Source organism: Arachis hypogaea, chromosome 17 (genome assembly GCF_003086295.3).
Source record: "Arachis hypogaea cultivar Tifrunner chromosome 17, arahy.Tifrunner.gnm2.J5K5, whole genome shotgun sequence".
In the NCBI taxonomy this organism is placed as follows: domain Eukaryota; kingdom Viridiplantae; phylum Streptophyta; class Magnoliopsida; order Fabales; family Fabaceae; genus Arachis; species Arachis hypogaea.
The window spans coordinates 12,844,241-12,859,386 of NC_092052.1; the positions used below are offsets into that span (position 1 = coordinate 12,844,241).

The 15,146-nt window shown below is 33.7% G+C and overlaps 1 long non-coding RNA gene across 1 annotated transcript; it reads right to left on the minus strand.

The window, feature by feature from the left end:
• Positions 1–6,301: 6,301 nt before the first annotated feature.
• On the minus strand, positions 6,302–7,655 carry LOC112765463 (uncharacterized). The gene is made up of 2 exons (XR_003183786.2): positions 7,115–7,655; positions 6,302–6,642 (listed from the first exon to the last, which is right to left on the minus strand). It is a non-coding gene; the product is annotated as an uncharacterized lncRNA (long non-coding RNA).
• Between the last annotated feature and the right edge of the window lie 7,491 nt (positions 7,656–15,146).

Consider the following 15,146-nt stretch of genomic DNA (forward strand, 5'->3'; position numbering starts at 1 on the left):
TCGATTTGTACACCAACTTTAAAACATTGGTCCGTTTATTCGGAGTAACATTTTTTCTTAAATATAACCCAATATTTTTTAGGGTTTAGTGTTGGGTCGAAAGACCTTAACTGAATTTCCAATCTGCCCAAGCCCAACTCGTCAAAATTAGGTCATTTGCTTAGTTGCATTGAGAATTTATTACAACAAATTTGGCAAATAACAGCGAAAATTTTGCAACGATTCACCGAGATCGCTGCAAAAAGAAATCAATAATGTGGTGCAATAGGCAGTGTTGCAATGTTGTCAAGATTTAGCGGCGATTTGACCTGAACCGCTGTAAAAAAGACATTTTGCAGTGAAAAAGTGTGAGCTGCCAACAGCCAAAGAAATCGAAGGTCACAACAGTGCTAATAATTGTAAAGATACGGATTATTGAACTGTTAATGTCATTTGTATAGTTTTTTTTCTATGTTAAATACTTTAGATTTTTATTTCTTTGTATTCTATTTTTTTAGTGTATAATGATAATCACAAAAAAAAAAAAAATTTTTTTCTTAGAGGACCATATGATAAAAAGGATGAGTCTGAGCATCAAGGAGGCTATAATACTTCCATCTAGTAGAAAGATCATACTTCGAATTAACAGAGAGTTGTAACCAATTGATCAGGCGATTGGTTTATTAAATAAGTTTTTGGAAAGTTTGGGTGTTGACCTTTAACAATTTTTCATTTGTGAAAAGAGTTGAAGGACAATGAATAGGCTATCAAAGAACATGCCTATAACATAGTTAAGGTATAAGTTTTTAGTTTTTTTTTTTTTTTTTAGTTTAAGGAAATTTGATTATAAATATTTTTTGTTGAAAATTTTATACAAGTAGTTGAATTTTCGTAATTTGTATTTCACATGTTTAAATTTGATTAACTTATTTTGATTAACTTTTTTTTCCGTAATCCATTATCTTAGTTTTATACCTATTTAATGGTTTTGATTATTAACGATGTCAAAATTTTGTAGCGAGTCTTTCACTACGAAGACGACGATAGAAAAAAATAAAGTAGAAAATTATGCAAAGGATATAAAAAAAAAACTAGAAAGATACAAGATTTAAGTTATTTCATAAGTTTTATGACGAGACAAAGACTTTTGATGAGAATACTAAGTATCACCCATCAAAAATAGATGTAAATCACTGAAAATGGTTGATTCAATAGATGTTGAAAGATGACACAAAGGTAATAAATAATGAATTGGTATTTTATTCTATCTAATTTTAAACCCTTTGAAAGATGCTTAATTGACTCTGATAATAACAAAATTCTAAAATATCCTTACTTTAATTTCTTTTTCCTAAATCAAATATGCCTACGTAAAAGACTTCTTAACTTTTATTAATTTAAATCACGCTCATTTGTATTTGTCTTTTTATTTATAGGAGAAGTGCAGACAAAATATCTTAAATCGTTCAAAGCAAACTTACACATATTGGGAGTTTCAAAACATTCGCAAGACAAACAGATAAAAGAGGGAATCAACTTCTATTTTATTTCAATTTTTTTTTTTGTAATATTCATTTGTTAGTTATATGTTTTTGTCAATATAAATCTTGTTATAGGAGTAATTACAGAAAAAACACATTAGTAGGGGAGAGATATGAAATATGGTTCATAAAAAGAAAGATGGTTCGTATATCCATGACGATACACGTGTTATTGGTGTAAATATTGTTTTAAAATTTTCTACTTCAATTTTTGTATTTATATTGGCTATAAATTTAGAGTCATTATAACCCAATTCTAATAGTCTATAGAAAGTAATTACGAATATTGAGAGTCAAGATGAATCCTCCAAGAAGCTTTCACAAAACGATTCATTTGCACAAGTCCTTGAAAATGAGCACTCAAAACGAGTTCATGGTGTAGGTTTTGTACTATGTCCAACTTAATTTTTTGGTAATACTACACAACAGTCGAACTCTGGTATGCAAATTGAAGAGTATCAGAAGATGATTGTAGAATTAAAGGTATAGGTAGTAGAAGAGATGGCAAAAAAATACCTAATCCAACAACAATAAGATAATTTGCCACATGATATTGCTGCAAAGTTAGATTCTTTGAGAAGAGCACTGACTTTATCGTGCGCTAGCAATTATGATCTAAAAAAAAACTATGAGTTTAAATCAATTGAAATAGATATTATAGAATTTTTTTTTGTGTTCATTGCTTGTTTACCTAATATTTTTTTTTAGTTTATAAACAATGATGCACTTATGACAAATTACTATTATATATAGTATTTTAATATATATTCTAGCATTTTGTTTTTTAATTTGATGGAATGTTATTTATTTTAGTTAAATTTTAATAGATTAAATTAACATAAAAAGTAACACAAAATAAAGGATATAAAAATATTGATTGTGACATACAATAAAAATTCAGTTATACCCAAAAGAAAAAACACAAATAAAAAATTTGGCGACAGTTGCTAATTCGCCGCAAAATGGACACTAAAATTTCAAAATTCTATTGGCATTTTGCGGCAATTATAAAGATGAGACAATTTCATTTTTCAATATAGCAATGGTTATAACTACCGTAAAAATAATCCGCAGTAAAATTCTAACTTGCAGTGGTTTGAAGAACCTACCACTAAAAATTTAGCAACGTTTAATTTTAGAGTGGTCCGAAAATCATCACTATCTATTTTCCGACAATTAAAAATTGCTGCTATCTGCCAAAAGTAATGTAGTGGTTTGACATTCACATAGACAATAATTATAATTTTAACGACAATAACGACGACGACGATAATAATAATTATTATTTCATTAGTTAGATTTAAGAGATTGGATTTCACAAGGGTGTTATCCTTCTTGTGCGTTATTCAATCATCCTGTGTAAGATGGAGTTGCATCCACTTTTTGTCCTTCGACATACATGAATAAAATTATACAAGAATCTGATGCTCCAAAGTCCAAAAAATAAAAAATAAAAATTATTGGCCAATCTTTTTCATTGTAATCTTGGATGAATATAACGGTTTAATTTCTCAAGCTATTATTCCTTTACCAACATTATTCCCTATGGATCATAGTATATTTAGGAAATCATCAAAAGAGGAACATTCACCATCAATCTCAGCATAAAAGGCGTGGAAGTTTTAGATATGTGTGGTTGATTTGGCAACACCATGCTTCTAAATAAAAACATATTCATAAGGTTTTGTTCTGCCTTCCCTAATTTATCTAAAAAAATAGAAGGACGTTAGAGAAACGTGTGCATTTTATATCCCTAAAATATTATAACATGTGGAATTGTGGATGTAACTTTTTTCTCATATAAAAAGGAAAACAAGAAAATAATATTCTTCTCGTGATAATATTAATAATGTACGTGGCTCTCTTCTGATTTTCCAGCATGGAAACACATTAAATTTGCCACTTCCTTTTCTTCTTCTTATTTAATTATTTATTTTTTCATTATGGGTTTTGGCCTGTTGATTAGGACTCTTCTATAGTGTGTGCTTTGTTGGCAATTGATTGATTCTATGTAACAAGGTTTGGATAGAATAATAGCATATAACAACTATTGTTGCTAAAAATTTCTTTATCCTTATCCGATTCTATACCAGAGGCAGAATGAAAATGTGGTTTATGTTTATTCATGTCCTTAGAACCTTAGCTTATTACCTTTGAATGTGTTCATGTCAACCTTATCCTCACAACAGTTCATAACACTATAAAGAAAAAGGCAAAAAGGGAAAAAAAAAAAAAAAAAAGTGTTTTGTGTTACATGAAACCAGCACTATATGCTACACGTTAGGTAAATTAATGTGAATCATTTAATTTTGGTCCTAAGTCAATGCAAGAAAGAATGACTAATTTTGTATGGAAAATTTGGTAATCTAGAATTGGGGAGGGAGAAAGATTACGATAACTCAATAATGCAATAATAATGTATGTCTAGAAATTCCATTTTGATGATGTAATAATAAGCATGGTTCTCAATTCTCATTGAACATTTAGTATTTTGTATTTTTCAATGTTGTGTAATAATCAACTATGTGTGACTATTGTTCACCAGATGGTGCCATCTCATACATCTAGAAATTTAAGGGGACTAATCATATTAATACAAATTTCATGTCCAAAAGTTGGATTGGTTATCAAGATTATTTGATCCATGGGAGTGGGGATTGACTAATGCAATCATAGCTTTAAAAATATCTCTTAATTAATTTGGGTGGTAAACTAATATGTCATTTTTGTGTCGTTAGTTCTTTCTTGACTTCTTAAACATTTTTATCCCTCCTAAGTGATAACCTATCAGATATTAATACAGAAAAAGTTTTAAGTGTACCAGAAATATCGATGTTTCAGTTATTTTAACCGTTGATCTGAATTATAAAAAATATATATAATATATATTAATTGAAATCAATGGTTAAAACAACTAAAACACCGATATTCTTAATATACTTGAAATTTTTTTATTAGTATATATTTCAAAAGGTATTGTTGGAGTTAGTCTCATATCCATAATTTTTTTTTTGGGGTGGTGTTGTCATGTGCAGCATTTAATTTGAGGATGCCATGTTGCAAATCAAGAAGAATAACACTTGTCTCCTGGGTTTTGCCATATGAAGAAAGATTCAAAAGATTATCTTAATTTCTAAATTAGGTAAGCTAAATCGATCTTAAACACGCATTAGGTTATTATTATCATTATTAATTATTTTGTATTTATGGAACATGTTAGATTATTGTAGTGACTAATTTAAGGTCAATCTCAGTTTTATCCCAAAATTGTTGTATTATTTCATGTTATGTTATTCAATATATTCTTTAGCTTTTTGGTCAAGGGATACTAGAAATAATGAAAATAATTTTAGGAAATTAAAATGGATACCTAGATGGAACTGGTCCATAGGCCAACCAAAAGGGCATCAAATCTGAGCAAATCTAGTCCAGCTAAGAGATTGTGACCCTTAAAAAAGAGACCCATGCAACGTGGCCACTTTTGATTAAATGTTCGAGTGGGTCCAACAGGAACCAATTCCCAAATATCTATAACTTTTATAATTTTTCATTCCTATGATAAAATTATGTGGCATTTTGTTATAGGGTACAATTATATTATTCTAAGTTCTAACTGCAAACTAATTACTCGGTGAAGAACATATGCTAATTGCTGAGTAATTATATTTATATTACTCTTCCGTTTTCTTATCCCTCTTTTTTTAATACATAATTATTAAGAAAATTGTAATTTAGAAACCAATTTTATCAAACAACTTTTGATTTATAAAAATAGAGAATAATAACAGCATTTTTCACATTTGATATATTAAGAATATAATTAATAATTCAATAATAAATTTTACATAAGAAAAACATGATAAGTATATGCTGAGGAAAAAAAATTAAAAGTGAGAAATACCCTTTTTTATTTAAAAGAAGAAGATGAAGTGCTACTGTAAAAATAAGCAAAAATTAATCTTTTTATGATAAAAGTAAAGATGTAATGTAAATATATTGGATATTGGGAGAAGAGGAGTGCTAGGGGCCAGCAATTTTGGTGATTTGTAACCATTAAATAGCCATCAATGATGATTTTAATGGTGAAAAATTGGTGTGAGATTTCATCGAATAGATTACTTTTTCTTCTGGTTACATGCTGGCCAGAATTTAAAAAAATTGCTGGTCCACTAGACTTTTATTTGGGAAAATATACAAGTATGTGGTATGTCAGTTATGTAAAATGGCAGCCATGCAGGAGAAAGGCTCAGAAAGCGTTAGCTGCCTTGCGTTTACATCCAAATAGCAGGCTTTTTCATCAAACACAATCTGCATCTAAATAATTTAATAGTGCTATTAAACTAATAATATATAAATTTATTAATATAGATATAGAATTAATAATGGTATTAATTTTTTTTAAATTTAATAAATTATTTAAGAGTAAAGTATTTTTTATTTTAAAAAATTTACAAGTATCTTTAAATTTTAATTTATTCTAATTTTGTCTTTTAAATTTTTGAGTTACAACAATTATATTCCTAGTAGCTATTACCATTTAAATTAGAAGCTAACGTATATGAGTTGGCAAACTGATATCTGATGTGGTTCATAAGTGGTTGACTGAGTTAATAATTTTTTTTTTAAATTTATAAAAATATATAAAAGTTCTAATTTAAATTTTAATTTTTTCATTATCTTTGTTATCTTCTTCTTCTTTTTTTTCATTCTCTTCTAAAATCCTCTATTTTTCTCCCTGTCATGATTAAAAATTCCCTATAATAGAGTCATAAAACCCATCAAACTCTCAACCTTCAGTTATGCATTTCAAATTTAACAATCAAATATCAAACAAATAAATAAACCCTAATCCATAGATTACAAATTCAGATACATTGATCAAATAAACTCAATAAACACAATCTTTATCAAATCAAACCAAAACTCTCGCTGAAAAGAGAATCCTTCGTCGTCACTTTCTCTTTTCTGTTTCTTCGTCTCTCTTGTCTTCGTCGTTCTCACTTTTGCTCTCATTTTCTGTTCCTTCGTTAGCAATGAAGCTCGTTATGCTTTGTTTCAACGTTTAGAAGAGAATGACGCCATGATTTTTTCTCCGTTAATCGTCGAACAATGTGCCTCTCCACTGGGAATGAATGCAGATTGGATCGAGTTGAATCAGATATAGCCAAAATTTCAATCCAATCTACACTAAAATCGTAGGACCAAACCCAATATCCGCGTTTTTTAAACGATTCGCATATTTGCACATCCAATCAGATATCGGATATATTTACAAAATATAAAAATATTTAAAAAATTTTATTTTTATTAAAAATTATTAAAATATTAATAAATTTTTTTTCCTCTTTTAAATATATTTACTTCTAAAATATTATTAAATATATTTTTTAAATAATAAAAAAATAATACAATATACATAATAATAATTATTATTTAAAATAAAATATAAAAAAAATATCTACTTATTTATGTTATATGAATCTATTATCTACCTAAAATCCGTAATTCAATAAACAAATTCGATTCAATCTAACCCAATAGCATTGTAAATCAAATCAATATTCACAATTTTTAAATTAAATTCAAATAAATACCACACATATGGAGATCCAATTCAATCTATGAACAACCTTACAGCCTCCACAGCGTTGCTACCCATAATTCTCACCATATCGCCTAGACAAAGATAAGAGAATGGCGTGACAGTTTTCGTCCCTATTACTATTTGTGTTCCTATGTTCTCTCACTTCTCTTCCTTTGTGGCTAAGGAAAAGAAATCAGAGAGTGGTTTTTGAAAACAAGAAAGACTAATGGTTTAATTCACATAAAAGGTTGGAGCTTTGGATCGGTGATAAGGAGAAAGAATGGAGAAAAAAAAGGAAACAAAGCCCTCGTTCGGAAGGATTACATGGTTGGTGCTTTCAGGGAGCGGAGCTCAAGGCAGAACCTGCGGCACTTGACGAGTTTCAAATATGGTGGCATCTGTAGCAGTGACTACATACTGGATGAAGAAGAACTCGTCTCCTAATTTCTAGGTGTGTTGGTGTTGGGCTTTAGTCCAACAAAGATCCAAAATAAAAAAAATTCACATTTGGTATTTTATTTAGATTTTGTTAGGTAGAAAATAATTTTTGTAAATAATAGATTTTAAAATTAGCCTAATAAAATAAAAATATATTATACTCCTAAATTATTTATCTAAATTTTAATATTATGATGATCATTTGTACACCTAGTGAATTGAAACTCCGATATATCTATTGTTCACATTATTTAATATTTTTATTGTCTATTTATATTTTTTATTTTATTTTATTGCCATGTTAGATATATGATTTGCAACGTCATTAATACGTGTCCATAATTTAAACGTTGTTAATAAAAAATATATATTTAATATAAATTAAAAAAAAATTAAAATAAAATTGAGATATTAAAATATAAAAATATTTTTAAAATTTTTTATAAATTCTATAAAAAAATCTATTTTATTCATTATTTAATAAATTTATAATAAGCATGACTATTAATATATTAAATACTGTTAATAAATATTAGGGATAAGTACTTTTTTCGTCCCCAAGGTCTGGGGTCAAAATCGATTTCGTCCTTAGCCTTTTTTTTTTGTTAAAATCATCCTCAACGTTTAAAAACGCTTTAAAATCGTCCTTTTCTATTTTTTTGGACCAAATTACCCTCATCATCATCATTCTCCTCCTCTTCACCACCACCACCACCACTCCCTCACCCTTTCGGTAACCCCCACCCCCCACCCCCCACCCCCCACCCCCTCATCCCTCACCCCTCACCCCTCACCCTCCACTCCTCACCGCCTCACCGCACCCCCACCCCTCACTGCCTCCCCCTCACCCCCTCACCTCATCCCCCACCCTCACCTCACCCCCACCCCTCACTGCCTCCCCCTCACCCCCTCACCTCATCCCCCACCCTCACCTCACCCCCCACCCCTCACTGCCTCCCCCTCACCCCCTCACCTCACCCCCACCCTCACCGTACCCCCTCACTCCCCTCACCGTAACTCCCCCTCCCACCCCTCACCCCACTCGGTCATCATTATCATCATCATCAGATTTCATCAACAACAACAAATTTCATCAAAAATCACAGAAGAAGAAGAAAAGAATAAGAAGCAGCAGAAGGCAGAAAGCAAAAACAGAAAAACAGGGGCGGCGGGGGCTGGACGCAGGGGCGACGGCGGGCTGGACGCGAGGCGGCGACGAGGGGCTGGACGCGGGGCGGCGTGGGGCTGGACGCGGGGCGGCGGCGTGGGGCTGGACGCGGGGCGGCGTGGAGCTGGACGCGGGGCGGCGGCGTGGGGCTGGACGCGGGGGCGGCGGCGGCGGCGGAGGGCTGGACACGAGGCGGCTGCGGGTTGGGGGTGATGGAGGGTGGGTGTAGGAGGAAAGGAAAATTGTGTGTGGGGGGGGGGAGGAGAGAAACGAAGAGATCTGATGGGGGTGGGGGGGTGAGGGTGGAGTTTTTTTTTTAATTTTTATTAATAGTTAAGGGTAATTTGGTCCAAAAAAATAGAAAAGGACGATTTTAAAGCGTTTTTAAACGTTGAGGATGATTTTAACAAAAAAAAAAGGCTAGGGACGAAATCGATTTTGACCCCAGACCTTGGGGACGAAAAAAGTACTTATCCCTAAATATTATTATAGTGACATTATACAGAAATTAATTTCTAAATGGATAACAGAACGGTGAAGTGCAGATAAATGGATGCATGGAGTGATGTCCATAAATGTGGACCTGTGAAAATCAGAGACCTGCAAAACGCAGGTAACATTTTGCAGGAACAAGAAACAGAAAATTGCAGGTCCTGCAAAACGCAGGCTGTGATTGGCGTGAAAATGGAACAAGAAATTGAAACGTGTCCTGTATGCCGACAGGACCAAAGCTTGACCAACTTCGAACTGAGCAAAACGCAGAATGCGTTTGTTAGTGAACCAGAGCAAAACGCTGATTGCGTTTTGTAAGCTCCATACATGCATGCGTGCCACGTGTTTTGGGAGGGGTTCAGCTGGGTCCTTATAAGTGAGAAACGCAGATTGAAGAAGCATAGTTACCGAAGTAAACTCATTACCAAAGAAATAGTTGGGGGAGAGTGAAAGAGCTGTGAATCAGCTCGGTGAAGAAGAGCTACATGGTATGGTATAGGAAAAAAAAATGGTGCGTGACTATACCAAACCAGAAGATCATATTATTGAGTATTTGGATCATCCCCATTTTGTAAGTAAATTTTTTTAATATTTAACAATAAATATATAAATTTATTTAAATTTTATTTATTTGTGTTGTAATTAGTAATATTGAGGTTATTAATATTATTATAATTAATATTATGTTATTATTAATTTTGCCTTATGTCTTAAATTTTTTAATACCGTTATTATTATTATTATTATTATTATTATTATTATTATTATTATTATTATTATTATTATTATTATTATTATTATTATTATTATTATTATTATTATTATTATTATTATTATTATTATTATTATTATTATTATTATTATTAGGCAAATTATGTTACCATGGTACAAAGAGTTTAGGAAAAAAATGAAGAATTATTTAAAAAAGTATTATTTTTATTCATATTTCTCATTTGTGATTATAAAGTTCTTATCAATATATAGACCAAAAGTACGTTAAGAGTACACTCGTTATGGAATAATATCCTAATAAATTACATTGATTTTTTTCTAATCCTCTTTGATATTTTCCTAATTTTATTCCCTAATTATGATATTCTAATAAATTAATCTCTTTATTATTATTATTATTATTATTATTATTATTATTATTATTATTATTATTATTATAGTGGATCTGTTAATGAAAATAATTTATTAATAATATTTAATAAAAATAATGTGTAATAAATTATTATTTTTTAGTGATTTACTATTATTTTTTATGATAGTAATAATAATAATAATAATACTGTCATCAACAGTAAATGGTTTTGTTAATAATGTTTACGTTGGAAAAAAATTATTATTATAGATATTATAATAAATGGTTTTTTTCAGTAATATTTTGTAATAATAATTAATACTGTATGTTAATAATAACAAGCCTTGTAGGTTATAGTTATTATAATAAATGGTTATTATTATTGTTATTATTGTTATATTTGGATAACTATTATTATAACTAGAGTGTTATTATGATTATTTTATAATACTAGTTATAATAGTGAGAAAAAGTTATTATTAATTTTTAATAATTAATAATACTGTTTAATAAATAATAGATAAATATTCGTGATTTTTTAACAGTTTATTATTATTATGTTTTAACCAGTATTATTTAGAATTTAATAATTATCATTTTTTTTTGCAGGCTATCAGAAATTTGTTGCCCAGAAAACTGGATCCGCCAGATACGTTGAATGAGGTAGCTGCAGTGACATTGGCATTGACTGGTTTTCAACATGTTTCGCGAGTGGGCGAAATGAGAGGTCATTCTGCACTACTGAGTGCTTTGGTGGAACGCTGGAGGACGGAGACTCACACGTTTCATCTTCCGGTCGGTGAAGTGACGGTAACACTGGAAGATGTGAGCTATATTCTTGGTCTCCCGATTAATGGGATGCTGTTACGGGTAGATCAGATAGCAGCCACCAGTTTTTGGTGGAGAACTGCATTGCGTGTTTTAGTCGGGAGCCCGGTCCGGACGATCACGTGTTGGAAAAGGTTAATATTGCTTGGGTCCGGCGGTGCAGAGACACCGAGCCGTGTGATACTCAGGAGTCTCTCGAGCGGTACGTCCGAGCGCACATTTTCTGCATGCTTGGTACAGTTGTGTTTCCGGATAAGTCGACCGTTTCACTGAACTCGAAGTTTCTACCGCTACTTAGGGATTTTCACCGGATTTCAGGGTATAGTTGGGGAGCAGCCAGTTTGGCACACCAATATAGATCGTTGTGTCATGCCTCACGATACAACTGTAAGGAAATGGATGGCCGTTTGGGCGTGGGAGCGTATGCCGTTCCTGGCACCTATACCCCGCGATCAACTCGGCAATATTGGTGTTCCACTAGCGCGACTGTATTGGCTTTTAGCGTTGTTGTTATTGTTATTATTATTATTAAGCTTATTATTATTATTATTATTATTATTATTATTATTATTATTATTATTATTATTATTATTATTATTATTATTATTATTATTATTTTGTTCTTCTTATTAATAATGTTATTATGTTTTCGTTAGGTGGAGTCATTGGCGCCGACATACGAGATATATACGGCGGCCCACTACGCATTTTAGGCGAGGTCTCGACGACATGGGAATTGACGACGTAAGTTGGCCCATATGTTCATATGCTCCACTCAGTCGCCTTTAGTGTCATTCGAGTGCATAGAATGGCACGCGACAGATCGGGTCAGACGACAGTTCGGGATGCAGCAGCTACCACCAGGCCCTGCGTTCAACCTTGGTCGTGATCACTGCAAGCGGCTGACAGGAGCACAGAACCATGACTGGGGACAGATTTACAGTCAATGAGTTAACAGATGGACATTTGACCGCTATAACACATTGCAGCTAGGCGAGGAGATTATTGACTTCCATCCTCTCCCAGTGTACTACGAGTGGTACACGCAGTAGTATGGGATTCACCTGCGGCTGTCAGATAGAGTTCCAGGCGGAGAGATTGGCGCCGATGAACCACAGCAGCAACAGGAAGAACCAGCTGGCCCTCACCAGGGAGTCCCGCCTCATGAGCAACAGGAACAGGTATTGTTTTTAATTCCTAGAAATGGCCACAGTCACAGTGTCGTTGCGCAAGGTTGACCGTGTAAATGGTACCATCTTGCATTTCGCGAACCTCAAACATCTCATTGCGCCTGTCAAACCGGTTGACCACAACGTTTCCTGCACGTCGAAAGCTTTCCTCAACTCTCTTCGTTGCAAATTCTGAATACGTGAATCCGTTGCGGCGACGCTCATGAGCCTCGGTACTCTTCCGAGTGAACAACTCATTCAGCCGATAAAAAGTTGACCGGACAAGGACAGTTACAGGAAGGTTGCGTGCACCCTTCAGGACAGAATTTATGCACTCTACCGAGTTTGTCGTCATATGTGCCCAACGATGACCACCATCGAATGCCAACACCCATCTCTCAACACCGATCTCATCGCACCATTGAGTATATGCCTCACCCCGCTCTTTAAGCCTTTGGTAGTTTTTGTTGTACTCCTGCTCCGTCGTAGAATAGCCTGTTGAACAAACCATTTAATCATAAGCAGATGCCACAAATTTACTATGAATAGAACCATAACATCAATTTGAAATACCTGTATTCACCACAAGTTTATGCAAATATGGAGCCTTGAACCTCCTCAAGAAGTTGGACCCGATGTGCCTGATGCAATACATGTGCCACGCCCTTGGTGGTGACCATGCACTGTTACTGCGAGCTATTGCAGCGTTGATGGAGGTATGGCGGTCAGAAATAATACCCACACCATCAATGGTAACAACATATCTCCGCAAATTGGTTAGAAAAAACTCCCACGCGTCTGCTGTCTCGCCCTCGACAATCGCAAATGCAATAGGCACAATGTTTTGATTCCCATCTTGTGCAACCGCTACCAGAAGTGCTCCTTTATATTTTCCGTACAGGTGCGTACCATCAACCTGCACCAGCGGCTTGCAGTGTCTGAATGCTACAATACACGGATAGAAGCTCCAAAAAACACGGTGCAGAACTCTTACACCTTGAACCTCCTCACTCTTGCGGTAAACGGAGAGCGTTTTAATTTGAACACGAGACCTTGGCATCTTCACTATCATTGCTTTCAACCATACTGGCAAAGTCTGGTAAGAAACTTCCCAATCGCCGAAAATTTTTGCGACAGCTTTCTGCTTTGCCAACCAAGCCTTGCGGTAACTCACAGTATAGTTGAACTTGCCTTGAACTTCTGCAATAACAGACTTCACCTTTATCGAGGGGTCTGCTTCGACCAATGGCCTAATGGCATCTGCAATTGTGTCTGAGTCCAACTTGGCATGATCTTGTGAAATCGTGCCCATGGTGCATGTGTGCTTGCCATTGTATCTCCTGATCTCCCAACAAGCTTTTTTTCGAATCAAGCTAGCTCGAATAAGCCAGTCACACCCTGCACCATACCCCTTGCATTTCGCATAGAATGTCTGCGGCTTAGACTCATACACAGTGTAATCAACTCCTCTAGAGATGGTGTAACTTTTGATTGCAGATATCACCGACTCTCTCGAACCAAATTCCATTCTGACACTAAACTCGTCATCTTCCGCCGCAACATTGCCTTCACCTACGACATACGCACCGCCATCAGTTAGACAAGGCAAATAAAATAAGCACTATAGAAAACTTTAGTTAATAATTATGACATACATGTATTCGCATACTCAGGAAATTCCAGAGCATGCATGGCTTCGAGATCTAGAGTCCGCATAAAAGACGGAACACCAAACGGGTGCTGGCTTACAATCGCATTTGCTTCATCTTGCACCGCCGGATTGCCTGCTAAGTCTCTGTCATCGTTTTCGTCATCGACTTCATAGTTAGCTTCGAATTCGTCTTCACTGTCATTATTATCTTCTTCCCAATCTATATCCCCGAGCTCATCAACATTGATCTCGTTGTCGACCATACTCATCCCCGGCTGCTGTTCAAACTCAACGTATAGCTCTATCATCGGCACGTGAGATCGGGTTTGTTGATAAATATACAACATCTGCTGCATACTGGTATCGTCAGTGATGGGCATTATTTGAAACTGTATTAAGCCACCAAATACTTGCACAGGACTTCTGTATAAAAGATTGCTCACCCTTTTCAAAATGTGGCTTTGAATGTTATTACAAAGACCATTTTGCAACTCGACAAAACCCATGGTACATGGAATGGCAAATGACAACGGACATTCACAAACAAAAGTGACTCCTTCATGTGTGTTTGTTACAACCTCACCGTTATAATATACTCGCAAGTTTGCAACACATTCCATAACTTCAGCCTTAACTAACTCTATTTTTTTGACACAGTTATCTGCCAAAAAAACACCTCTCTAAGGACTTTATGCAAGAAAAAACAAGAGAAGAAGTGAAGATGAAGATGAACATCACCGGACTTCATATTTATAGGCAAACTTGTGGATTTAAATATTATTTTGTGTACAAAACGCAACCTGCGTTTTGGGGCTTCTAAAAAAAATTTTCTGACCCTAACAAAACGCAACCTACGTTTTGTGGGCTTCAAATTTTTTTTTCTTTTTCTAACATAGTAAAATGCAACTTGCGTTTAGTATTAAACCGAAAAAAAAAAAAAAAAAAACCAAAACGTAAGCTACGTTTGGTATATTTTAAAATTCAAAAAAAATAAATAAACACAATCACTGACCCATAGCAGTGCAATATTTTGCTATGCCTCCATTTCATGGTGTTACTCCATGAACTTCTCCATTTACAAAAAAATTAGCCGACATTATAAACTCCTTTTAATATATTAATTTTAATAAATACTATTATAGTACTTATTAATTTAATAAATTCTATTATGGCTTATATAAACGCGATCACCATTCACATTACATATAGATA